The following is a 27,100-nucleotide window of genomic DNA, read 5'->3' as shown; positions in this document are numbered from 1 at the left end:
TGATAGAATAATTCTTCATAATCTACATTGTATGTACCTCCTTACAAACCTTTGATTCTCATGACCTTGGTTTGGATTCCCTTTCTGAGAACTTGGTGTTTGATTTTCTTCTTTTTTTTTGTCTTCATCTTGAATACTATCTTCTCTCCTTCCTGCCAAATTACAGAGTAGAGACATTCCTCCAATTCCCTTGGAAAGGAGACAAATTTATACTTTGCATTAATAAATGTGGATTGCCTGTGACAGAAAGATTAGCATGGTACAATCTTTGTAGTCCCTTAGAGCAATTCCTTGGCCTCCATACTTGCTGACACCAATGTCTTCTGGTTTTTTTTTTTTTTTTTTTTTTTGTGGCTCTATCGACTTCTATTGCTAACTGCTATGACAGTTTTAGGACAGCAATTGGAAGTACAATTAGATGCATAAGAGAGGTTGAAGTAAAAAATGAATGAGAAAATGATTGTGTGATAAATAGAAAGAGGGAAGTGACTGGAGGAACTATCCCTAAGGGAAGGGTGGTGAGTTCAGTTTTCTATGGACTGAGTTGGAGGTGGTGGTAGGAAACGTGTGTAATGTTCTGTAGGAGTTGGAAATATAGTATTGGAAATTGGGAGAGTATTCAGGACTGGATGAAGAGATGTGGGTGTCATCTCCATAGAATTGTTGGTTGAACTTATGGGTGAAATCGGAAGTGGTAACACAGTGATGTCATTACAAACATGTTCTGTATGATGCCACTTCCCAGAGCTGAGTCACTGGAGAAGGTAGGTCTTTCTTGACATTCAGGACCACCCTCATACTTTCCCCCACGCGTACCTGCCCAAGGCACAAAAAATACTGACACAGAGCAGTTCAAGATCCCGAAGCACCCAAGAAAGGAATCCAGTTTACTTCTTACAGGAATAGTTGCCTACTTAATTAGGTAAAGATTTGCCTATCTTTAATTTGCTTCCCCTCCCGGTACTGATTGTTCCATGTTTGTTTTCCCATCATACCCACATCTGTCTATTTCTTTCAGGCTCATGTGCATGAGCAAAATCTGTTAGTGACCTGTACAGTGATTTCAATTCCATGGTCTCTCAATAGCACAGTTACAGTTTTCTTGGGAAGATGCTACCTCACCATCCACAAGAATGTTGTGGTTATTTTTTTCTTTCATAGGGTACTGAAAACAAACTGTATGTTTGTAAATAAAGACTAGGTGAAATGACTCACAGTGACTCTAATTTCCTAATGAGAGACATTTGCAACTTTAGTTATGCATAGCAGAGATCTTTTCAAGTAGGTTGTGGGCCATAATTCATGATGCAAATGGTGAGTGGAAATCCCCTGAATTTGGTTACACATGTTGTGGCTGTGTCAAACCTTCAGAAATCTACACAAAGGTCTCTTATGAGATAGATATGTTCATTCTCTTAACTGAAGGCAGCTTGATGAAAAGAGAAAGTTTTGTCTCAAGAGAGTCCTCTAGCCTTTTTTCCCATTATGCATTGTGACCAAATCATCTTTAATTCCTCAGGAGAAATGTTCTTTGAAGAACACTTTGTAGAATCCACAGATGGAATGTCTTCAAAACAAAAACACATGCAGTGTTGACATGAATTTTCATTATGTTCTTATGTCCATGCTCTATACCCAGGCTGTGTTCCAAGCAATTGTCTATTTATGTTTGAATAACATCATGTGGATTCCTGCACAAAAGCTCTACTATAAGCCAACATAATCTTATGGAGGTGAACTTCAATGTGTAATTCAGTAAGCTACACATGTTGGTTTTGTTCTGTATGTCTCTTCATGACCTCATGGACCATAGCTTGACAAGACTCTCCTATGCTAGACTATCTCCCAAAGCCTGTTCAAGTTTATGTTCATTGTTTCCATGATACTGCCTATTCATCTCGTTCTCTACCACCCTCTTTTTCTTTTGGCTTTATAAAATCTTTTCCCACATCTGTATCCAAGAACAGAGGGGCATGGTGGATAGAGTATTGCACTTGAAGTCAGAAAGACCTGACTTCAAATCTGATCTCAGTCATTTACTAGATGTCTGACCCTGGACAAGTCACTTAACTTTGTTAGCTCTGTTTCCTCATCTATAAATTCATCTGGAGGAAAAAAAAATGGAAAAATCCAGTATCTTTGCTAAGCAAATCCCAAATGGGTCTTGAAGGAAAATATCAATGAAGATGATTGAAATGACTTGATGATGATGATGATGACTAAAACACCACCAATAGTAAATATTGCTTTATTGAAATTCATATTTTTCCATCTAAGAACTAATCTAGCTGAATTCAGAGAGGTATCACTTGAAGACCAGCTACCAATCACAGGGAAACCCAGAAACATATTTCCTATTTCAGCAATACACAAAGACCATTTGATAAGACGCATTAAATGTGCACCATATTGGCAGTAGAGGAAGAGCTCGGGGAATGTAATGAATTCTTGAAAGTACTAAATCTGTACAAATTTTTCTTTATCAATCATTTTAGTTGGTAAACTGCTTATGTCCTAAATAGTTTGGGACTTTTTTTTACTATTTTTACTATTTTTTACTATGCTTTACTATTTACTACTTACAGTTTTTACTATTTACTATTGTGACATGTAATAAACAGAAATAGAGGGCTAAGTAAATGATCTATTATAAAATCATTAAGTGATATGGTATAGAAAGAAGATAAGAGAGGCCAGAGGAGAACATTGGTGGACACACACAGTTCATGGACGTGACATAGAAGAAGATACAGCAAAAAGAAATTGAGAAAGAACATTCAAGCAGAAAGGAGGAAAATCAGGAAAGCACTGGGTCACGATAATCCAGAAAGAAGAGAGTATCCAGGAGGAGCTGATAATTAACTGTCAAAAGTTACAGAGAGGTTGAAAATAATGAGAATTTTTTAAAAAAGGCCATTAGAGCTGGCAATCAAAAGATCATTGGTAAACTACAGAGAAAGTGCTTTCAATTGAAGGGTGAAGTTGGAAGTCATATGTCACAGGATTTAGAAGGGAGAGGAGGTATGGAGGCACTGATGATGTATGGCTAGGATTAGGAGTTATTGCTGTTCTCTCAATCGTCACTCCTCCAGAAAGGAAATGAAGCCACTGTGGGATGTATTTTCTCTATTTTGGAGTTAAACAGGCTTTACCACATAAGCATGAATGGATTTATTACATTTTGTCCTTCCTACAGTATGCTGGATCTGGTAATTCTGGATCCTCAAGGTGAAATTTATGGATACTCGGAAGAATTTCCAGAAAACTGTAAACGTCTTCCTATACTTAGATCTTCCATAAATATTTTTGTCTTTGGTTCAATAGAAGCAGCCTTCTGATTTCTAGTCCACTAATACTGAGGGTTGAAGGGGACTGGGTAACTGACTGGAACATTCAATCCAGAAGGATTTAGTATTCTATAGTTTTTCATGGTTCATGTCATTCAAGGTAACAGTATAGCAAAAAGTGGCTAAGGACAGGTTGAGTTTTCAGGGGACAGTTTGGAAAAAGACTTGGAAGTTTAAGACAATGGACAATCACATGACTCTACTGTCCTTTCAGTGATACTTAACCTCTTCCTTGAAATAGCCTCCTCTCCCTGCCTCAGTAGATATAACTGGTCTCTTGTTTACAGTTGTCTTTTTACTATGGTGACTTATCATCGTAGACTTGATCATGCCATTTGACTAATGGGGATTGGGAACAGAGAATAATTAGAATAAAGTAGCTTAGCATTTTGCTTGTTTTTAAGCTCACTTAGTAGAACTTATTCATTTATCCATTCAATACACACATTTACACACATATTTATACACACATAGATAAACACATGTTTTTTTCAATTTTTTCAGTTGTGTCTGTCTCTTCAAGACCCCATTTGAGATTTTTGGTAAAGATTTTGGAGTGATTTTCCATTTCTTTCTTTTACTCATTTGCAGAGGGGGGCGGGGTCACATAGCTAGTCAAATGTCTAAGGCTAGCTTTGTGCTCATGAAGATGAATCTCCCTGACTTTATGCCCTGACATATATTCCTATCCACTGCTCCATCTAGCTGTACACACACACACACACACACACACACACACATTTGTGTTTCTTATAGACACTTTGCTACAAACTGTGGAAAATATAAAGATCTATAAGACATGATTCAATAAATTCAAAAAACCTTTATTAAAAACCCACTATGTGCCAGATACTGGATTAGTACCATCACAAAGTTTACAGTTGGGTACATCTCAGACATTTCAGTCTTCTTTTTCCTTCCATTTTTCTCTATCTAACACTGAGTCCCCTTCTTCCTTATTTGCTTCCCCTTGAATCAAAGAAAGGGATTAAAGTTGCCAAAAGACTTTGTTAAAGTGCATGCTCATCAATGATTTTAAACCAAGTCTTGTGTTTACTTAACTCTACCTCCTCTTCTCTCTTTCCCTTGACCCTAAAAAAATCACTAAACTTCTCTCTGTCGCAATTTCCTTAACTGCAAAATGGGAACAATAAGAGAACCTATCTTGGAGGATTGTTGTGAGGATCAAAAAAAGATAATATTTGTGAAGCATTTAGGATAATGCCTCATTCTTTTTCTTTTCTTTTCTTTTTTCTTTTTTTTCTTTTGCAAGACAATGAGGTTAAGTGACTTGACCAAGGTCAACAACTAAGCATGGTTTAAGTTTCTGAGATTAGATTTGAATTCAGGTCCTCCTTACTCCAGGGCCAGTGGTCTATCCACTGTATCACCTAGCTACCCCAAGCACCTCAAATCTTAATGAATATGCTCTCTCTCTCTCTCTCTCTTTTTCTTTTTTCCCTTTCCCCTCTCCCTCCCTTTCTTTTCTCTATTCTCTTTGACAATCTTAAACTGATTTAATATATTAATATGACTCTACTTCTTTCATTTTCTGCAAGGCATAGGACATTCCTTAAGAAAAGGTGGCAATGCAGTGACCTCCTATTCATGCCTGGACAAAGTAACTTCCGCCTCTGGCTTCCAGCCCAATCTCCCATCTGGGAGGTGAAGAACCAATGCAAAGAAGAGCAACTCTCTCTTTGGTCTCCATCTCTCCTTCTCCTGATTTTTTTGAGGGAGGAGGAAGAGGAAAGTTGGTGGGGAGCAGGACTTCTTTCTTTCTTTCTCCTGCTCTACCCCTTCCTGCCTATCTCTTCCCTTTGGAGAGAAGAGTGAAACGGAGGCCTTTCATTTGATCATCTGACTATGTGCTTCCCATGTCAGCCCAAATGCTATCTTTCTTTGAGAAGATGAGGGGTGCTTTCCACTCAGTGCTGGTCATTCTTACACCTGCTCATAGCCTTCATATCCCAGGGATTCTAAAACCCTGAAATCCCAATTCAAGCTCCATTGCCCACACCCTGCCTTCTAACTTCTTATTTTCATCCCTTTCAATCCTCCCACCCTAAAGTTTCATCCTAACTCCACCCAGCCATTCAACTGTGTCCTATGAATTGTTTCTTTCATAGAAATCACATTTCCCTTCATATTAAATCTATTCCTCTTGTACTTTTTACATCTACTAGCTAACTAAAATCTTATTCCTCTCAGATGACACAGCCTCACTGACTATATTTTCTAATATTAGTTCATTCCCATCAGCTCACTGGTCACAATGAGTTGGAATACTCCTTGTTCCCCATTGTCACTACCAGGTTCTTCCACTTTCTCCATCACCCAGTAACCCCTTCTCCTTTGTGCTTCAGACTCTTCATATTTATATGCATTTAAAATCCTGGTATCTGTTGGCTATGGACCATCCCCTCCCCCATCTCTCTCCTTTTTCTTCAATAAATTTTCTGTCTCTTTGCCAACTCCAGCTCTCATACACATTAACTCTACTATAAATGTTCTAATCACTGTTTCTCAACCTACTTCCCTCCCATAAACTTCCCTTTCACCCCATCTCAGCTATTGTTGATAGTGCCATCCTCCAGTAGCTAGGTGCCACAATGGATAGAGTACTGGTCTTGGAGTCAGGTTCGAATCCAGCCTCTGGCACTTACTAGCTGTGTGACCTTGGGTAAGTGACTTAATCCTTATTGCCTAACATCTAGGACCATCTCCAATAATCTTGATTTATATCTGGTCACTGGACTCAGATGACTCTGGAGAAGAAAATGAGGTTGGTGACTTACTCATTCAAATCCAATTCATGTGCTTGTCATGGTATCACCTCCCTGATGTTGGGGTCTTCTCAGAAAGCAAAGGACAAACATCATCATCATCATCATCATCATCACCACCTCCATGTTCTAGAATTCTGAAATCTCCTTATCTGACCATACTCTTTTGACCTTTCCTGCCTCTGCCTTACTCTAGAAAACCCTACTTCTTTTCCCTACTGTGATCTCCAATCTCTTAAACTCTAAATTTATCTTTAGACCATATCCCTGCATTAATGATTAACTTCTGTTTTTTTAACCATCTTGAATCCTTAGCTCCTTATCATATTGCCAATTATACACAGGCAAGTCTCAACTTTGGATCACTAAAACATTCATCAACTTTTAGCCTACATACTTGCTGTTGAATGAAGGTAGAGAAAATCATGCAACCATTCTGACTGGGTTTGCTAAAAATTTATGCTATATAACCTCAGCTGGGTCTTCACTGCTGCTAGGCTATCATCCTATATCTCCCTTATCAACTTACCATCCTTTCCTCCATGGTGGCTTTTCCAAATTTTTTCATTCCTCCTGAAATCTCCCTTAATTCCTTCCCTTAATTTTTCAGCTAAGAAAATTTCTTCAAATTTTACAGAAAAAAATGGAAACTAATTTCCATGAGCTCCCTCTTCTTCCCTCTTCCTTATCTCATATTATATATTTTCTGCCATTATTACCTCTTTCATTCCTGTCTCACATAATGAAATGCTCTTACTTCTTACTAAGGCAAACAGCTATATCTATTCAAGTGATTATATTCCTTTTCAGTTCCTCTAAGTTTGCCATCAATCTCATTTCTATGCTTTTATGTATTTTCATTTTCTTTCTGCCTACTGACTCTATTCCTCCTACCCACAAACATACCGAGGTCTCTCCCATTTAAAAAAAAAACCAACCCTTACTTTATACTTCTGTCTCTTCTGTTTTCCTATATATCCTCTGTCATTTGTGACTTAGTTTCTTGAAGAGACAGACCATCTACCATAACTGCCTCCAATTCCTTTCCTCCATCCTCTTTTTAAATCCTAAGCTTCCAACCTTATCATCTCATAAAAAACTACTTTTTTGAAAATTACAATGATGTTTTAATTGACAAATTCAGTGGCTTTTTCTCAATTCTCATTCTCCTAAATTTCTCTATGGTGTTTGTAACTGTTGATCACTTTCTCTTCCTTGATCCTCTCTTCTCTCTGGGTCTTCAGGATACCATTCTTTTCTGGTTATTCTACCGATCTGACTATTCCTTCTCTTTCTCCTTTGCTGGATTATCCTCTACACCTTTAGCTAGTGGTATCCCTCAGGATTCGAACTAGGTACCATTTTTCTCTCTATATATATACTACTAGCCTTAGTAAGCTCATCTTCATGGATTTTATTATCCCTATGATGATGATTCTTAAATCTTATCTTCCAACCTCAATACTAACTTCCAGTCTTGCATTTTTAAATGTCCTTGATGAATCCCAAACAGGATGTCCAGTAAACATCTTAAAATCAACATTTCCCAAACTGAATTTCACCATCTTTTCTTCTAAGATCTTTCCCCACCCAAACTTCTTCTATTACTGTAGAGTGCAAAACTATTCTCCCAGTCCTCTAGCTTCAGCCTATGAATCACATGAGGCTACTTACCATCTTTCCCCTCCCATACCCAAGCTATTGATCTGTTGACATCACCTTTGCTTTATCTCTTGAACATGTCCCTTTTTGTTCTCTGATACTGCTAACCCCCTGCTGCAGACCCTCATCACTCAATAACCCGCTGATAGGTTTGGCTGCCTTAAGTTTCTGTACACTGCAAATCCATCCTCCATTTGACCACAAAAGTGATTTTCCTTCATGGTGAGTTCAACTGTTTCATCCCCCTATTCATTAAAATCCAGTGCCATTTTATTGCTCGGACACTCAAAACTTTTCATAACTTAGTCTTCTTACATATCACCCCCTGACTTATACTCTGATCCAGTAACACTGACCTCTTAATGGTTCATGGATTAACTCACTCCATCTCTTGACTATAAACATTTTCTCTGGTTGTTCCCCAAACCTGGAATGCTCTCCTTTCTCAGCTTCACAAATTGATTTCCTTGGCTTCTTTTAAGTCTTGTCTAAAATCCCATCATCTCTAGGAAGTCTTCTTCAACTCCTATTAATTCTAATGCACTCCCCTTTATCATTTCCAATTTGAGTATATTTGCTTGTGATTCCTTCTAGAATCTGGAAACTTCTAGAGGGCAGGGACTTTTGCCTGTCTTTCTATTTCTAGTGTTTAATAGAGTGCCTGGAACCCAGTTTGTAATTAATCAATAATAGGTAATAATTAGGTAATAAATATGTAATAATAGGTAATAATAATAGGTAAATTCCGTTTTGTAGACAAAAATAAGAGTTCAATGCTAAGAAATTGACCTTAATATATAGTTTTGTTACAGATAAACCTAAATCAGTTTAAATCAGTAAACATAGGGGCATAGCAAATGATATGGAGATGAAGGTTGAGTTTCATTTTTCTAAAGTGGACCTGGAATTCCTGGAAGTAAACTGGAAAATTCTCCTATGTTGGTCATGTGTCTGCCAGTGCCTGGCTATATTTCTAGGTTAAATATCACTTGGGCTTTGCGTAGAGGAGGGAATTATAAAGAATGACATTAATATTTTGCCTATATGAAAGATAAGGGATCTATGATACTAATTAATTGTTAATAGAAGGACCAGGTAAAACCATTGAAATATTTTTTTTCCTTCTAGATGTTCTTAAATTCTGTTCCATCTAATATATATATGAACAGGTTAAAATATTAAGCAAATCTGTGGTTGGAAAAATGCTTCAAAACAAGTATGTATTTGAGTACTTAAAAAAATAGAAAGGCGTTCCACAGTTCTGAGATCAAGGGGGAAAACTCCAGAAAAAAGGGGAATGATGTTGGCATTAGTCTTTTAGCTACTGGGACCGTTCCCAGGATTACTATGGCAACAGTAGGCAAAACAATGGCATTGTCTATTAGTCCAAGTGCCAACTTTAGAAAACCAGTCACACCCTAAAGTAGTCCAAAGTCTCCCTTTCCATTCCTTTTTTCCCCCTCTTCAAGTAGACTTGTTAAAAAAGGCAAAACCACAGAGACACCCATTAGTCCTGGCTTCAGTAAGCACTGCAGGAACCCCAGAATAATAAGAGCACCTTCTTGCCTTTCAAAAGGCATCTGTTAGAGACAAGGTTAGTTCACATTGTGTGAATGTTACATGGGGAAGTTTGTTCTGAAATGGTCAGGTTAGAAATCAGCCCTTCTTTTCAGGTGTCTCAAAATTACTCCAAAGTATTTTAGGAAAATGAAGTTTGTTGCCATGTTTTCACAGTGTAATCATTCTGCATGAACTGTTGGGGGTAAAAATTACCTCTAGTAGTACTTTGGAAAATTGATTTTGGCAGAATATAAACAAACAATTCTCAAAAGATGAATTGCAAATTTAAAAAAAATCATGAGAGGCAGCTAGGTGACCCAGTGGATAGAGCACTGACCCTGGAGTCAGGAGTACTTGAGTTCAAATTCGGCCCTAGACACTTAATAATTGCCTATCTGTGTGGTCTTGGTTAACCCCATTGCCTTAAATAAATAAAAATTTAAAAAACCCCCAAAAAGTAACCATGAAACATTAAGCCAAAGCACTGATGACAAAATAAAATATAAGAGAAATCAAATCAAAAACATTCTGAGGATTTTATCTCACACTTAGCAAGTTGGTAAATATGAAATAGTATGGGAACATCTGTTTTGGAGGAGTTCTGGAAAGATAGCCATATTAATATGTTATTGGCAGAATTGTGCATTGTTCCAGTTCCAGAAAACAATTTGAAATTATGAACATAATGTGAATAAAGTATTCATTCTCTTTGTTCCAGAGGTTCCAATCTCACCTCCTAGGGAAATAGGAAAGATATAAAGGAAGGGGCAGTAGAGATAGAAAGGAGACCAGATTGAGGGAGGTGGTGGGCAAAAACAAAACACTGGTAAAGAAGGACAGGATGAAGGATAACAGGAGAGAGGGAGAGGGAGGGAGAGAAGGATAAACAGTAAAAATAGAAATACACAATTTTTTTCATCATCACTGCGAATGTAAATCACTCATAAAATGAAAGGAGAAGGCAGAGTGGATTAAAAATCAGAATTCTACAATGTATTGTTTGCATGAAACATCTGAAGAAGAGAGATACAGAATAAAAGTAAGGTGCTGAAGTAGGATTTATTATGCTTTATCTGAAATTAAAAAAAAAAGAAAGGGGGGTAGTGATCATGATCTCCAACAAAGCAAAAGTAAAAACAGATCTAATTAAAAAAGATAAAGACGAAAACTACATGTTGCTAAAAGGTACCTCAGACAATGAAGTAATATCAATATTAATATGTGTGGATAAGCAAGCAATTTATGGATAAGAAAGAGATGGAGACAGTGTGGGGTCTAAAGTGGATTTCAATTTGATTAAATTAATGTTTTTGTACAAATAAAACAATTATGGACAAGAAAAGAAGGAAAACATGAATTGAGGAAAAAATTTATAGAGTTGATCAGATAAAGGTATCATATCTAAAATATGTATATATACCTTCATCAAATCTTTGAGAATGATTCATTCCCCAATTGATAAATGATCAAAGTATATGAAAAGGCAGTTTTCTAATGAAGAAATCAAAACAATTTGTGGTCATATAAAAATGCTCTAAATCATTACTGATTAGAGAAATTCAAAGTAAAAAGCCTGAGATATCATTTTATACCTACCAGAATGGTTAAAAGGACAGATGGGGAAAGGAACAAATTTTGGAAGGGATGTAGAAAAATTGGGTCACTCATTCTTGTTGGAAGTGTGAACTGATTCAATGATTTTGTAGAGTAATCTGGAATTGTGCTCAAAAAGTAATTAAACTATCTATACTCGTTGCTTAAGCAATATAATTATTTGGTCTATTTCCAAAGATGATTAGGAAAAAAGGAAAAGAATCTTTAAGTTATAAAATGTTTATAGTAGCTCTCTTTGTGGTGACAAAGAACTAGAAATTGCAGGGACCCATCAACTGGGGTACGGCTGAACAAGTTGTGGTATAGGATTGTGATGAAATAACACTGTGCTATGGAAACTATGTAAACTATGGAAAACTATAACAGGAAAGATTTCAGTTTTCCCCTCTCAGAACTAGGTAGCTATATTCACCAAAAAGAAGGAGGTAAATAGAACTTTAGAAAAGTTAGCTAGGATAGAACTCTGGAGAAAACTGAATGGAGATAGAAAGGAACATATCCAGTGGTACAAGGCAACCACTGTTGCTTATGATTTTAAAACATAGTGATCATTTTGAGGAAAGCTCCATTTATTCTTAGATTCTCTAGTATTTTTAAAAAGGATTGGGTATTATATTTTTGTCAAATAGGGTTTTTTGACATATACTGAAGTAATCATATGATTTCTGTTGATTTTATTATGGATATGGTCAATTAAGCTAATGTTGACTTATGTATTAGGGCAAAAGAATATTAGTTACCGAAAGTAGAAATATCATATGTATCCTTTTCAGTTTATAATGGAATGAAATTACATTAAATGAAAGGCCATGGAAAAATAGATTAAGAATTAATTAAAAACTAAATAATTTAGTCTTGAAGTGTGTGGGGTCAAATGGCAAATCATAGGGAAAAAATGAATAATTTCATTAAAGAGAATAACAATAGGGAGACATTTCAAAATTTATGAGATGCAACCAAAGCAATACTTAAGGGGAAATGTATATCCCTAAATGCTTACATCAATCACAGAGAAAGAGAAGATCAATTAATTGCTCATGCAACTGGGATAAAAAACTTAGAAAAAAGAAAATATTAAAAATCCTCAATTAAATTAGAAATCCTGAAAAATCAATGGAGAGATAAATAAACTTGAAAGTAAAAAAATAATGAACTGATAAGTAAAACTAGGACCCGGTTTTATGACTATAATAAAATAGATAATCTTTGGTTAGTTTGATTTTTAAAAAGGAAAGAAGAAAAACAGATGACCATTAAAAACATGAAAGGGGGTGGGAAGGCTAGGTGGTGCAGTGGATAGAGCACCAGCCCTGGAGTCAGGAGTATCTGAGTTCAAATCCGGCCTCAGACACTTAATAATTACCTAGCTGTGTGACCTTGGGCAAGCCACTTAACCCCATTGTCTTACAAAAACCTAAAAAAAATAGCATGAAAAGGATAAAATCACCACCATTGAAGACAAAAATTAAAGGAATTATTAAGAGCTTATTTTACCCAATTATCTGCCAAGATAGCTATATAAGCAAAATGAATAAATGTTTACAAAAAATATAAATTGTTTAGATGAACAGAAGAGAAAATAGATTACTTTGCCCATTAAAAAAAAGAGGGGGCAGAGCCAAGATGGTGACATGAAGGGATCCAGTCTTAGGAGCTCTCTGATAAAAACTCATAAACTAAGGACTCTAACTAAACTTTCGAGAGACAGAACCCACAAAGGGACCCAGTGAGGCAGTTCTCCTACTCAAGGTAACCTGGAAAAGAGCAGAAAGGCTCTGCTCCCTGGGGTCAGAGGGGTGGCCCACCAGAGCCAAAGAACTTCAGCCTCCTGGAGGCAGCCCCAGGGCACTGGGAGCTGAGGCTCACAGCAGTGGGGAGTCTCCTGAGCTGCACCTCGGGGAGCACTGGCACAAAGTTGGGGAACAGCTGGGGACCTCTGCCAGAGCCAGCACGTGGAGCCCAGCCCTCAGGGCACACAGCCAGCAGTTTGGTCTTTCAGCAGTGCAAATCCAGGAAATAGAAGCAGGTGGAGCCAGTAAGCAGGAGCCTCTAGGGCATGAGCCCATTAAGCTGAGGGAGGGGAGTGAAGAGAGAGAGAGACTGCAGAGGTTTGTCCTCTGCCTCTGGAACAGGACTCTGGTGCTCTGACCACATTCAGATCCTGATCCCAGTCTAGGCCCCCCCATAGAACAACAGGGCCCCCACACCTCAGCCCCATGGCAGAGGGGGACGCTTATGGTCATTCACAGACCAGGAGGGAGGACAGAGCCTCACACACTGAGACCCTTGTGGGAGTGTCCCAAAAGCTCAGGAAGCACCCCCAAAAAACAGGCTTAGGCTGGGAAAATGAACAAGCAAAGAAATAAGAGGAAGACCATTGGGAAATATTTTGCAAATGAGCCCAAGAAGGATCAAAATACTCAGCCTGAAGATGAGGAAGCACAAGCTCCTGCATCTAAAGACTCCAAGAAAAACAGAAATTGGGCTCAGGCTATGAGAGAGCTCAAAAAAGACTTTGAAAATCAAATGAGGGAGTTGGAAGAAAAACTGGGAAAAGAAAGGAGAGAGATGCAGGAAAAACATGAAAATGAAGTCAGAAGCTTAGTCAAGGAAATCCAAAAAAATGCTGAAGAAAATAGCATGCTAAAAAACAGCTTAGGTCAAATGGATAAAACAGTTCAAAAAGTTATTGAGGAGAAGAATGCTTTAAAAAGCAAAATTGGCCAGATGGAAAAAAGAGATAAGAAAACTGTCTGAGGAGAATAAAAGACAAAGAATAGAATTCAGGGAGATTGATGAATTTACCAGAAATCAGGAATCAATACTTCAAAACCAAAAAAAAAATGAAAAATTAGAAGAAAATGTGAAATATCTCATTGAAAAAACAACTGATATGGAAAACAGACTTAGGAAAGATAATTTGAAAATTATTGGAATACCTGAAAGTCATGATCAGGAAAAGAGCCTTGAGATGATTTTCAAAGAATTACTACAAGAAAATTGCCCTGATATTCTAGAAGCAGAGGGCAAAATAGAAACGGAGAGAATCCACCGATCCCCACCCCCACCCCGAGAAAGAGATCCCAAAAAACCAACCCCCAGGAGTATTATAGCCAAGTTCCAGAACTCCCAAGTCAAAGAGAAAATATTACAAGCAGCCAGAAGGACACAGTTCAAATATTGTAAAGCTGCAGTCAGGATCACACAGGACTTAGCAGCAGCTACATTGGAAGCTCTTAGGGTTTGGAATACAATATACCGGAAGGCAAAAGAGCTTAGAATGCAGCCAAGAATGAACTACCCAGCAAGACTGAATGTACTCTTCCAGGGAAAAAGATGGACTTTCAATGAACCAGGGGAATTTCAAAGGTTCCTTTTGGAATGGCCAGAGCTGAACAGAAGGTTTGATCTTCAGATACAGGACTCAGGTGAAGCATGGAGATTGGAGGAGAGGGGGGAAATATGAGGGACTTAATGAGGATGAACTTCATGTATAGAAAAATGATACTGATAATATTCATATGAACCATCTCAGTTAATAGAGCAGGTAGAGGGAGCTTTTATAGTTGAAGCACAGGAGAAAGCTGAATTTGAAGATAAAATATGGTGTAAAAATGGAGTCAATAGAAAAAAAGGGAAATGGAAAGGGAGAAAGAAAAAGGAGAGGGGGAATAGTCCAAGATATTTCACATAATAAGATTTTTTTATTACAATGAGCTATTGCAATGATATGGAAGGGGGGAGGCAAGGGGGAATGGGAATGAGGGAACCTTTGCTCTCATCAGAGATGGCTAGGAGAGGAAACAGCAAATATACTCAAAGGGGTATAGACATCTGGAGTAAGAAGGAGGAGGGAGCAGGGGGAAGGGGTGGGGATGTGAATAAAGGAGGAGAGGATGGACCATGGGGGGACAGTGTTCAGATATAACACATTTTCTTTTTCACTTTTTGCAAGGGTCTGGGATTGGATGGCCTGCCCAGGACCATAGGACCAGGTGGATTCTGGGCCTAAGTGGTGGTATGGGGCTCAGGGCTACTTGGCCCCAGGACCAGGGATTTGTCTGCTGCACCACTCAGCGACCCTACAGCAGAGTCAGAGTGAAAGGACAGAGAAAATATAGTACACAGTAATGGAGAAATAAGAAAGGAGGGAGTTGCGATCAGCAATGGCAACGTTGGAAAAATATGGAAGTAACTTTTGTGATGGACTTATCATAAAGAATGTGATCCACTCACGACAGAGTTGATGGTGTTGGAACAATGACTGAAGCACATTTTTTGTAATTATTATTTGGGGGAGGGTGCAGGGCAAGTGGGGCTGGGTGGCCTGCCTGGAGCCACATAGCAGAATGATCTTTGGGTGTCTGAGGCCGGATTTGGACCCAGGTGCTCCTGGCTCAAGGGCCAATGCTCTGTCTGCCACCCAGCCACCCCTACTATTATTACTATTTTATTTTATTTTGGGTCTTTTTTTTTCTTTCTTCTTTTTGGTTTTTGCAGGGCAGTGGGGATCGGGTGGCTTGCATGTCACATGGCTGGGTGATTATTGGGTTTACGAGGGTGGATATGGACTCGGGTGCTCGTGGCTCCAGGGCTGGTGCTTCGTCCATTGCGCCACCTGGCCATACCTACAATTATTACTATAATTTTTTTTTAATTTTAATTTTTTTCTCTCCTTTACTTTTTCACCCAAGCAAGTCTATCTATATTCATGGGGGGAGGGGTATTTTGTTTACTTGTAAACAAGTATATTTTATTAATGTAAAAAAAATTTGTACATAATGAGAATAAAAAAACATTAAAAAAAAGAAATTGAGAAAGGCACCATAAGAAGAAATTCTAAAGTCCAGATTGATTTACAATTAGATTCTGCCAAATATTTTTAAGAACAATTTATTCTAAACCTATATAAACTATTTGGTGAAGAAGAAGTCTATCAGGTTCCTTTTATGACACAATTAGTACCTAAACCAAGAAGAGTAAAAACAGAGAAAGAAAACCATAGGCTAATTTCTCCAATGGATATTGATGGAAAAGTTTCAAATAAAATACTAGTAAGGAGATTACAGCAATATATCATAAAGGTTATATACTATGACCAGATGGGATCTATACCAGGAACATAGGGTTGGTTCAATATTAGGAAAACTATTAGCTTAATTGATCATATCAATAATAAAATCAACAGAAATCATATGCCAAAAGAACCTTTTTGACAAAATACAATACCCAATCCTTTTAAAAACACTAGTGAATCTAAGAATAACTGTAGCTGTCCTTAAAATGATTAGTAAGTTTTAAAATCATAAACAAGACTTCTCAATAAGATCAGAGGGGAAGCAAGGATGTCTGTTATTACTACTTTTATCCAATATTATATTAGAAATGCTAATTTTAAGAAAAGGAAAAGAACTGAAGAATTTAGAACAGGCAACGAGGTAACAAAACTCTTTGCAGATGATATAATGATATACTTAGAGAATCCTAGATAATCAACTTAAAAACTACTTGAAATGATTAGCAACTTTAGTAAAGTTGCAGGGTATAAAATAAGCTCACATAAATCATCAGTATTTCTAAATATTATCAATAAAGTCCAGCTGTCAGATATGAAAAAGAGAAATTCCATTTAAAATAATTGTAGATGAAATAGAATACTTAGGTCTACCTGCAGTAAAATAATTTTCACAGACAGATCTAAACAGTTGCAAAAATATCAATTCTTCATGGGTAGATTGAGTCAGTATAACAAAAATGATATTTCTACCTAAATTAAATTACTTATTCAGTGTCATACCAATCAAACTACCAAAAAATTATCTTACAGAGCTGGAAAAAATCATTGCAAAATTCAAGGTCAAGAATATCAATGAAATTAATGAAAAAAATGCAAAAGAAGGAGGGATAGCCCTTTCTAAAGTCCTAAAAGTGAGAGTCATCAAAATTATCTGGTACTGGATAAAAAATAGATGAGTGAAATAGATTAGGAATAAAAGAAAAAATAGTAAATTAGTATAGTAATCTATTATTTGATAAACCTAAAGACTTAAGCTTTTAGAACAAGAACTCAAAATTTGACAGAAAAATGCTAAGGAAATTGGAAAACAGTATGGCAGAAACTAAATATAGTCCTACATTGTATGCCACATATCAAGATAATATTAAAAATGTGAACATGCATTTTATATAAAGACTGATATCATAAACAAGGTATGAGAGCAAGGAACAGTTTACCTGTCAGATCTTTGGAGAAGGAAGAATTTGTAATCAAATAAGAGATAGAGAGCATTACAAGATGTAAAGTGGATAATACTGATTGTATCAAATTTCAAAGGTCTTGCACAAACAAAACTAATGCAACTAAGATGAATAGAAATAAGAAAACTGAAAATCAATGTTTTCAGCTAATGTCTCTAATAAAGGCATCATTTATCAAATAAATAAAGAACTGAGTCAAATTAGTAAGAATACAAGTAATTCCCTAATTGATTAAGGTCCAAAGGATATGAACAGGCAGTTTTCAGATGAATAAATTAAAACTATCTATAGTTATATTAAAAATGCTCTAAATCACATTAGATAAAGGCAAATTGAACCAACTCTGAGCTACCACCTCATTCCTATCAGATTGGCTAGTATGCTATAAAAAGAAAATAACTATTGGAGGGGATGTGGGAAAATTGAGACACTAATGCATTGTTGATGGACAAACTGATCCAACCATTCTGGAGAACAGTTTGTAACTAGGCCCCAAAGGTTAAAAAACTGTTCATTCCTTTTGATCCAACAATACCACTAATAGGTCTATATCCCAAAAAGATCGATTAAAAAGGAAAAGGACCCACATATGGAAAAATATTTGTAGCAGCTGGTTTTGTGATTGCAAAGAAGTTGAAATTGAGGGGATGCCAATCAGTTAGACAGTGACCAAATAGATTGTGGTATATGATTGTAAATGAATACTATATGTTGTAAGAATTGATGATGTGCAGGAGATTTCAGGAAAATTTGGAATGATTTATATGAGTTGACAAAAAGTGGAATAGAACCAGGAGAATGTTGTACATGGTAACTGCAATATTGTATGATGGTCACCTGTGAATGACCTGGAGATTCTCAGCAATATAATGATCCAAGACAATTCTGAAGGATTCATGATGAAAAATGCTATCTACCTTCAAAGAAAGAAATAATGGAGCCTGAATTCAGATTGAAGAATAACATTTTTTCACTTAAATTTTTTGCCATGGTGTTTTTTTGAGGTGGGGGGAGGATAGGGTCTGTTTCTTTTTTCACAATAGAACTAATATTGGAAATTTGCTTTGCATAATTGCACTTGTATAACCTACATAAAATTGTTTACCATTTCAAGGATTAGGGAGGAAGAGAAGGAAAGAAGGGAGAAAATTTTGAACTCAAAATTTAAAAAAATGCTAATATTGTTTTTATATGTGATTAAGAAAAATATTTTTTTTTGCAAGGCAAATGGGGTTAAGTGACTTGCCCAAGGCCACACAGTTAGGTAATTATTAAATGTCTGAGGTCAGATTTGAACTCAAGTACTCCTGACTCCAGGGCCAGTGCTCTATCTACTGCACCACCTAGCCGCCACAAGAAAAATATTTAAAAAAATTATTTTGTAAAATGTGTGGAGAAGGGATTCAAAGGAGGAGTTACTGGAAGCCAGGAATTCAATTAGGAACTGGTCTAATATATAATAAGGTCCTGCACAAGACTAATGGATTCATAAACTGGAAAGAAGGTGAGAGGCATGCAAGAGATTAAATCCAAAATACAGTTCCAGATTGCATAGGATTTTGGAGGAGCTGATGAGCAAGGGAGAAGAGGTTTATGGATTGTTTGGTAGTCTCAGTTTGGGTGCTGTTTCTGACTCTTTAAAGAAAAAAAATAAGACTGTTCTTTCACTATGGGTATTATTAAGGAGAGTCAAAGCTCACTATCTTTTATAGGATAAAAAGAACCTCTTCACTCTCCTTGCTTGCTTCATTAAACCATGCACAAACATGGATTAGCAATCACTGAATATTCAGTTTAATATCAGGCAACTGAAATAATATCAACATTGGAAATATTATAGTCAGTTACTAGAAGATTTTTAATTGGAAGCCCAGGAGGAAAGAATAGTCTATGTCTGTGGTAAACTTTTCAGAAAACAAGTATAAGAGTTACATAGAGGTTATCAACACAAATGTAATCACATAGTTTTATAACAGATTTAGAAAAAAAACCGTTGACAGAAAACAATACCTATTTTTGTTTATAAAATTAAAAACTATTATAAAAGTTTATTTTTCTTGTTGTAAACTCTATCTAAAATCAACCGTTCTAATGGAAAAATTCTAGAAGTCTTTTAAATAAGATAAGAAGTAAAACTCAGTTTCTATTACTGATTAGAAATGCTAATATAGTAATATGGGAAGAAAAAAATGAAAGAATATGTGCAGGCAAAAAAATAAATAAAATTACTTCTTGTTGCAGGTGATATGGTGCTTTGCTTGGAAACTTGGAGAAAATCCCTTGAAATAAATTGAAATATCAACTGAAGAAAAGAAACAGGAAATAGGAACATATTAAAATTGGAAGAGCATGAAAGATCATTTGAGTATGAGCATTTTTACATGTGAGGAAAATGAAGCCCAGGTTGAGGTAACTTTCCCAAGTTCACAATGGTAATAAATTGTAGAATTAGTCTCTGAACCCCAGGATCCCCTATCTTCAAATTCATTTTTTCCATTGTACTGGACAAAAATGGACAATCTTCGTTTACTGCCAATTAAATCCATCAAGAGAGATCAAAATTAAATTTGATTCAAAATAAAACTCTCTCTCTCTCTCTCTCTCTCTCTCTCTCTCCTCTCTCTATATATATATATATATATATATATATATATATATATATATATGTATATATATGAACCATCTAGAAGTCTAGTTACCAAGATAAATTGCTTGGTTGATCCTTCACTTTCAAAGAGGATCAAAACAACATCACTATGTTGGAGTCAAGGTAGAGTGTATCCAACTATGCCTGATCCAACCAATACGAGCCCATAATGCTCTACCATTGGTTAGATACACATAATCTATGTCAAAATTTGGAAAATACACATTTGGAGTGGTGGGCCTCTCATGTTTCTTTTCAAACAGTGCAATTTTGCTTTGCAGAATTATTGATTTTTTTGCATAAATAGAATATTTCTTTGTCTTTGTCTTTGAAGCAGACATACCATGTTGGGTGATCCTTTGCCAGAATTTCCCATGTCATGCAATCAATTCCAATCTTCAGAGAGACCTTGAGAGTGCCCTTGTGTCAATTCTTCTGATCTTCATGTGAACATGTGCCTTGTGTTAGTTCTCCATAATATAGTCTTTTAGGCAAACATTTGTTTGGCATTCAAACAATGTCCAACTTGTTGTGCTATCTGTAATAGAAATTGAATGCTAACACTTAGGCTCAAGAAAGAACTTTGATATCCAGTACCATATCTTGCCAGATGATCTTTAGAATCTTCCTACAAGGATTCAAATGGAAGGGATTTAGTTTCCTGTCAAGGCACTGGTAGATTGTCCAGATTTCAGAGGCATATAGCAATGAGGTCAGCACAATAGTTCTATTAACCTTCAGTTTGATGGTTAGTCTAGTACTTTTCTTACCCACACTTCCCTTTGAAGTCTACCAAACACTGAGCTAGTTCAGGAACACATGTCAACCTCATTATCAATGTGTACATCTCTGTAAAGCATACTGCCAAGGTAAGGGAACTTATCCACAGCATTAAAAATTTCTTCATTTGTTATAATAGATGATTCCATGTGTGGATGGTATAGTGCTGGTTGGTGGAGCACCTGTGTTTTCTTGATGTTAATTGTTAGATTAAAATTAGCCCAAGCACCAAAGAATCATCCATGCTTTGTAACATCTCATCTACACAGGTGGCATTGATTGCACAATCATCTGTTATCAAAAAAAAAGCATACACCAGCTCTTCTTCTTCCATATTTGGCACTAAGATTCATAGGAAATATGTGAATATCTGTGCCAAGAAGTGAGACTATAAACACAAAGAATGGAAACAATTGAAACTCAAGGAATATTAGATTGTCATGAGGTTTAGAGTAGCAGAGAAGACTATCGGAGACTAGGGGTGAGTTCATAACATCATTTATCAGTCATGTCCGATCGTGTCACCATTTAGGATTTTCCTGGCAAAGATATAAAAGTCCGTTTTCCATTTCCTCTCCCAATTCATTTTCCAGATGAGGCAAATAGGGTTAAATAATTTGTTCAGGGTCACACAGCTAGAAAATACTGCCAATTAATCTTTTTAAGATCAAATTACTCTTTTTAAGATCTGATTTGAATTTAGGTCTTCCTGTCTCTCAGACCCTCGGTGTTCTATCTACATATCTATGATATGCTATCCTACTTGACCACTAAAGAGAGGGTAACAGTGAATTAAACGGAGAACTCTGATTATATGAAGTTGAAGTGTTTTTGCAAAACTAAAATCAATGCAGTTAGAATTAGAAGGAAAATATTGGTTGGGATTAATCTTTGCACTTCATTTCTTTTATAAAGGTCTGATTTCTATACAATATAGGGAATTGAATGGATAAATATCAAACCCATTATCAATAGACAAATGGTCAATGATTACGAACAGGTTCCTCTCAAAAAAGAAATAGAAGGTATCAACAATCATATGGAAAATGTTCTAAATCACTTTAAAAAATAGAGAAGTGTAATTTAAAACAATTCTGAGGTTCTACCTCACATCCATCAGATAGAAAAGTTAATAAAAAAGGAAAATTTTAAATGTGAAGGGGCTGCAAGAAAACAGTCTATTTTACCTTCATGATATCTCTCATAAACTCCCTCTTCTCTCCTATAGCATTGCCACAACCTTGGTACAAGACTTCATCATTTCACACCCGTACTACTTTAAAATCTACTGGTAGGTCTCCATGTCTCACATCTCTCCCTACTTCATCCTATCCTCCTCTCACTCATCAAAATGATCTCCCTAAAGTGCTGGTGTGACCATATCATCCACCTATTCAATAAACTCCTACAGATTTCTATCACCTCCAGGATCATATAAAAATTCTCTGCTTTTTAAAACATCTCATAACATTTCCTCCTCTTTTTTTCTTCATAGTTTTCACATCTATATTATTTAACTTTCTTGTGAACTCAGAGTCCTCAAATTTCCAGTGACATTTTAAATCATTCAATAGTTTGGATTATTTTTCTCCAGATTTTGCTTTACTCCCTTGAAAGTCCATCTCTGTGACTCTCTTCTATGAACATTTGTAAAAGAGTTATTTAGAGAGTGTTCTCATCATAGGTAATGGGCCATTTCCCAGAAACAACAAGAATTATTTTGTTTCTTCTACTTTGATCTTCTCTAAGGCTTATTTGCATTGGCCAAAATATTTGGACAAGAAACAAAGCAGTAATCATCTAAAAGATTGCAATCATAAAATTTAATTGTGAAATTAAAGATCGCCGATCTCTAGCTCAGTGAAGAAACCTGGGACTTTTCTTCTGCCTGAGTGCTATATTCAGGAAATTCCATTGACATTTCGTGAGTGGAAGCTAGAGATATCTACTCTGCTTGTCTATTTACCACAAAGACACTTTCCCCCTCCTCCTTAGAATAGGCAGTTCTCAGCAGGTAGGTTACTAATTATCTCTACTGATGTATTACCATGGAAAGAAAATCTATATATATGCCCTGGATCTTTACCCCTTACATATTCTAAGTTTTGATTCACAATCATTTTGTTAATTACTATGCACAAAGTATGATACCTAGGCAGGTTCTACTGACTGATCTTAAAAAGATTAATAATTTAAAATAATTCTGGTAAATTTGAGATCATGGAAATCAGCCTGCTTTCTTTTAAATTAAATTTTTTTAATTTTCATATAAAGATTAATTTTCTATCCCGTCTATCCCTTCCTTCCCCCACTGAGAAAATAAGCAAAAATAAACCCTGTTGTAAACAAATATAGTCAATCAAAACAAAATTTCTAGAAAATATACCAAGCAGCTAAAAAGAAACAGTTCAAATATAATGGAACCTTAGTCAGAATAACATAAGATTTAACAGTTTCTACATTAAAGAACTGGAGGACTTAGAATATGTTATTCCATGGAGTAAAGGAACTAGGATAAAAAAGAATCATGTAACTAGCAAAAATAAATATAATCTTTCAGGGTAAAATATGAAAATCCAATAAAATAGAAGACTTGCAAACATTCCTGATGAAAAGACCAGAGCTGGATAGAAATTTTGACTTTCAAATACAAAACAGGAAAGAGAAATAATAAGGTTTTCAATGTGAGTAAACTGTTGGCATTCTTCCAAGGGAAAATTATATTTGTAACTCATTAAAAACTCACTAGGGCTGTTCGAAGATATTTAGTAAGGCTACACTTGATTACATCCTACATGGAGATGACACTTGTCACACCTAAGAAATTTTTCTTTACCAGGGCAGTTAGAAGAAATAGTATACATAATGGATAGAGGGAATGAGTGTTAGTTGAATATTATGGGATTATTATAAAAAACTAAAATTAAGGGCTAAGAAAAAGGAATGACCTGGAATAAGGGGAAAGGGAGCAGTAGATTGGGATAAACACTGTCAATATAAGAGGAACAAATGAGATTTTATAGTGGATGCAAAGATGGTAGAGAAATGGACAGAAATGAGTGAAACTTGCTTTTATTAGAATTGGTTAAAAGAATAAATAATAGACATACTTAGTTGGTTATAGAAATCTACCTGACCCTTCAGGAAAATAGGAGGTAAAAGGAATATGAGAAGGGGCAGGGGGATAGAAAAGAGGACAAAAGGCAGAAATAAAACAAAAGGTATTGGGGATGGAGAGGGTGAAAGGAGGGGGAGAGTAGAATAAATTGGGGGGGCAGATAGGATCAAGGGAAATACATATAATCATAAATGTGGAAAAATATAGCAAGTTTCACTGATAAAGACTTCATTTTTCAATCATTTAGAGAATTTATAAAAATAAGAGCCATGTATCAACTGATTCAGCCAAAGGTTATGAACAGGCAGGCAGTTTTTAGACAAATAAAGCTATCTATAATCAAATGAAAAAACATGCTCTAAATCACTATTGATTAAAAATGCAAATGAAATTGATTATAAACTACCATTCTATACCTATCTAATTAACTAATATGACAGAAAAGGAAAATAGCAACTGTTGGAGTAGAAATGGGAAAAATTGAGACAACAGTGTACTGTTGGCTGAAGATATATATCTACTGATATAGCCATTCTGTAGATCAATTTGGGACTATGAACAGAAGACTATAAAACTGTGCATACTTGTTGATTATTAGGTCAGTATTTCAAAAAAATTTTTTTAAAAAGGAAAAGGTATATATATTCCAAAAATATGTATAGCAATTCTTTTAATGGTGACAAAGAATTGGAAATTGAAGGGTTGTCCATCAATTGGGGAATGGTTTGACAGATAGGATTGTGATGGAGTACTATTGAGCAATTAGAAATCATGAACAGAATGTGAAAACCTGGAAAAAATTTCCATGAACTAATGCAAAATGAAGTAGGAAGAACCAGGAGAACACTATATACAGTATTAGCATATCAGCTATGAATGACTAACCTCTCCTTAGTAATTCAAGGGTGCAATACAATTAATTCCAAAGGACTTATGATGGAAAATGTCATACATCTCCAGAAAAAAAAAACTGATAGAGTTTGAATGAAGATGAAAGCCTACATTTTCTTTACTTTTTGGTCTATGTTTTCTTTTACAGTGTGATATGGAAACATGTTTTATATGGCTACACATGTATAGCTTATATCAACTTGCTTGCCTTCCCAATGAAGGGGGATAGGGAGGGAAGGAGAAAATTTGGAATTCAATTTTTAAAAATGAATGTTAAAATTACTTTCACTTTTAAGTGGGAAAATATGATAGTTTAAAAATACAAATTTCTCATAAACTATGTCTAAAAATGTATCTCAATCTGCAATCTGAGTCCACTACCTCTTTATCAGTAGTTGGGCACCAGGGAAGTTAGGTGACTTAGTGGATAAAGCACTGGCTTTTGATTCAGGAGGATGGGAGTTTGAATTTGGCCTCAGATTCTTGCTACTTATTAGCTGTGTGAATTTGAGCACATTACTTAACCATGATTTCCTTGCATCCAGGGCCATCTCCAGTCATCCTGATTCAGATCTGGTAACTGGACCCAGATGGCTCTGGTGGAGAAAGTAAGGGTGGTGACTTAGGAGAGCATCCCTCTCACTAAAATTCAGTTCATGTGCCTGTCAAGGCATCACCTCCCTGATGTTGTGTCCCTCCAAAACTGAAGGACAAACATTATCAGTTGGGCATTAAGTTTTATCATGACTCTTCAGGAATTATATTTGGCCATTATGTTTCAAAGAGTGCCCAAATTTTCCCCCTTTCCTTCCTTCCTTCTCTCCCTTCTTTTCTTTCCAACATATATTTTGCTTTAATCAGCCAAACTCTATTCATTCACCCCTTCTCATCCCACCGCCCAAAATTGATAATACAAGAGAAATGAAACCCTTGTTACAAGCATAAATACTCAATCTAAACAAATTTCCACATTGTTTACAACCTAGAAATATTTGTCTAATTCTTCATTCTGCACCCTCCACTTCTCTAACAGGCGGTGGGTAGTATGTTTCATCATCAGTCCTTTGGAATACTGATTGATTATTACTCCTATAATATTTCCTCACAATATTTCATCACCATAACTTCATCTATTCCCCAGTTTACGGGCATCCACTCAGATTCCCATTCTTTCATACCTCAGAAAAAATTATAAATGCTTTTGTATTTCCTCAGGATTTGTTTTACTTAGGACTAGTCCTTCCCAGGACTAATCTACATTCTAGCTAATTTCCCCCTCCTCCCTTCACTTCTCTCAGATTTCATTATTGAATGAAATGCATTTTTGTACCCAACTGTATTTACTGTGCCACCTAGCTTCTAAGTAAGTATAATTATAATTGCAAATTTAATTGTCAGGCTGGTTTTCTTCTTTGCAGATGAATGAGAGCCTGCTTCTGAGTCACTCCTGGAAGAGGATTAGGTATGTGGGCTCTCCCTCACTCTCAACATGGGTTATTTTGAGACACACACACTACTCTTAATATAAAATTGAATCAGGAAATGGAAACCAGTTAGGAAATGGATCATAATTATGCCAAGTACTATGGGATGGATAAGTGGTTAATTAATCAACAGCTTGTTCCTTAAATCCAAGCCTCACTCTAAAGGTGTTAATACACCTATATAATGTTCTGTCATCCCTACTGCCAGACTCCATATCAGGGTCCTTCATACTCCTGCCTCCCAGACACTAGCATTTTCTTTCCCTCTTTCCAGTTCTTGGGATGGTTTCTGGTTTCTCCATAGAGAGAAAAGCCAAGCCCAGTGCTTTGTGCCTGTTCTGGCTTCCTTGTTATTTCTGGTGCTTGCCCAAACTGCCACTCTCTGCTCATGCAAGGGTGGAGTAGATCTGTCTGTCCATCCTGAGTCATCTTTTCCCCAGTACTAACTCCTTACTTCAATTCTTCTCCTCACTTTTTATTCTGAACTAAGATCGCAACTAAACTTTTTAAGCCATATAATTCTGAGAACCTTAATAGCATATGTCATAAATTTTTATAACAAATAAAATAGATAATATGTTGGATCTATCTTATGTATTAATATGTATGATGAACTATCACTAGACTACCAAACATGATGAGTTTATATTGAACATGTAAGGCATCCCAAAAATCTTAGTGCAGGTTTAAGCTTTAATTGCTTAAGACTTTAGCATGGTGTTTATGTGATTACATATGTGTGTATACATTCATAATTTATCATATCCCTGTTTTTCTAATGATGAATAGCCATCTAAATATATTTTACTAGTAACATACAATGAATTATAATGCCATATATTAAATAATATAGTGATACATTATAAAACAATAGATGAAGCTATTCTAGTTACTATATATTTTAGTTGTCTATATATTAATATAACAATATCTTATAGCATATACAATGTTGC

The 27,100-nt window shown here is 36.0% G+C and overlaps 1 long non-coding RNA gene across 1 annotated transcript in view; it reads left to right on the top strand.

The window, feature by feature from the left end:
* The window catches only part of LOC141516041 (uncharacterized), a 38,865-nt gene extending 19,294 nt beyond the window's left edge, over nt 1-19,571 (top strand). The window contains exon 3 of the long non-coding RNA XR_012476590.1: nt 19,469-19,571. This is a non-coding gene — a long non-coding RNA (uncharacterized LOC141516041). The remainder of the gene's footprint in view (nt 1-19,468) is intronic.
* Nucleotides 19,572-27,100: the final 7,529 nt, after the last annotated feature.

This window comes from Macrotis lagotis, chromosome 3 (assembly GCF_037893015.1).
Source record: "Macrotis lagotis isolate mMagLag1 chromosome 3, bilby.v1.9.chrom.fasta, whole genome shotgun sequence".
In the NCBI taxonomy this organism is placed as follows: Eukaryota; Metazoa; Chordata; class Mammalia; order Peramelemorphia; family Peramelidae; genus Macrotis; species Macrotis lagotis.
The sequence above is the reverse complement of the archived record's forward strand: the minus strand, read 5'-3'. Positions and strand labels throughout refer to the sequence as shown.